Raw genomic sequence first — 2,027 nt, 5'->3', positions numbered from 1 at the left:
CTGTCTCGCCCCGCACTTCTCCAAAACAAACCAGCTGTCTTGGCCGGTCGTGTCCCCGGGGGCGTAAACAGGTGCCGAGAGGGCCGCAGGGCCTCAGCATGTGACACATGGCAGCACGCTCCTCCGGCCTTCTCCTCCAACCTGCCAACACACCAGAGACGGAGAGAGTGGTGTGTTTTACAGCTGCAGGCTTAAATGTTTCCACAGACAAGGAGCTGTCGATGGCTAATAGCACAAAAACCCTGCAAATGTGAATTTCTCACTGGGTCTGTAGTGTAAACATTTGAGATAGTGCTGCTCAAAATAGCTCATTCAATAATTACTTAATGTAGTTAATGAGGATTTGACTCTTTCAATTTGAATGCATTATTCAGCCTATTCATTAGCCATCTTTTGGGTGCAGGCATGAAGGAAGAACCTTGACGTGCCTTTAGCAGATATAAAAATATACATCGACCAAAATAGATAAAAGGAAAGGGGTCTGTCCTGCTGCGCTTGAAGCCAGCTGTATTTTTAGCACAAACTACACACTGTTCTCGGAGAGGGGGGAGTGCTGGACGCAGGTCAATGCGCCTGTACACACATACCAAAATGGTAACCACAAGTCGCTGCTACTATTCATGTATGAGTGTGAACTGTCAATGGAGGCACTGATTAAAGGTTTGCGCTTCTTTAAAATAAGCTATGGGGATGGGAAAAATAGAAAATCAACAACAGCTTGTCTTTAGGTTTAGATCATTGCTTAATCAGTTTCGTTAAAAAAGGAACGAACAAACTTTTGCAGCCTTTTGGGGTCCTGATTTTGCAAGGCATGCAAATTTTTTCACTTTTACTTTTAAAGAATTGGAGTTTGGAAATGGCGCCGTCTTCTTTGAGCAGAACTCGCACAGCTTTTACAACTCTTTCAAGCGCTTGCAAATAAGGCACCCGAGTTGCTTTTGAATGCAATAAAGTCTTTCTTTTGAAGCTTGAAGAACAAAGGCAGCCTCACACCCTGAAAACTGTCCTACCATCGCTCCCTCTGCAGAGAGCTCAGCTGTGCTTGCACACTCTATTGTACATCTGGCACTTTGACTCCTTGACACTGTGCGTGTGTGTGTGTGGGTGTGTGTGTGTGTCTATGAACCAGTGACTGTGTCAGGGAGGGGGATGCACGTGTGTACGCATATGTGTGATGTATGAATAAGTTGTGGTCTTAAGGGCTGAGCGACGCTGCAAACCAAACTGCCACCTTGTTGAGTAGGCGGTATGTTCGTACCTCTAACAAGCTCAGGCAAGTTGGCGGCTCAGCTTGTGTGTGTGTGCACACTTTTATCACCTTCCATCTTACAGCAGCTCCTAAGTTATTTACCCATATGGAGACAAACAACCCAGCAGCAATTACTGTGGAGTCTCATGTTGGAGATGCTGAATGTCAAACCCTGCAAGTCGCAATAAGCACACACAGGAATGTACCCTCCTGCAATAGTAGTTACATGACTGCCTGTTGGATAATTAAGAGTGTGTGTGTGTGTGTGTGTTTCCAAAAATAAAATGGAACAGAAAAAATGAGTATTTTCCTCTTAAAGTTAAAAACCTGAACTTTATTACCCTGTGGAGGGAAATAGGGAGGTAAGAACATCATGGCCTTCTTTGGACTATAATTATCTTACGTAGATAAACTGAAACAGATGGATGATTTCATTTGGGGAGTTCTCAAAACGATTCAGCGAGAGTAAATATAGCATCTTTGTCTGTGGAAATATAGCTATTCCTCAGTTTAGGCACCCCTACATAGTTTATATGGTCCACAAAAAAAGATCCAACACTAAAACTAAAAAAAAGACTTAGTTACACGAAACTTTCTAAACGCATTCACGTGCCATAAACTGTTTTGCGCAGTGTTACATAACTAAATCAAGTGATCTGTGCATGTGTTTGATTGTGACAGCCACATGCAATTTTATCAGCAAAGCAACAGCAGGGAAAAGGCAGGGGTTGTGCAATATCAGAGCAGCACATTTGGCCAGCTGCTCAGACTGGCCTTT

Source organism: Chelmon rostratus, chromosome 1, assembly GCF_017976325.1.
Source record: "Chelmon rostratus isolate fCheRos1 chromosome 1, fCheRos1.pri, whole genome shotgun sequence".
Classification (NCBI taxonomy): Eukaryota; Metazoa; Chordata; class Actinopteri; order Chaetodontiformes; family Chaetodontidae; genus Chelmon; species Chelmon rostratus.
This window is presented reverse-complemented; position numbering follows the sequence as displayed.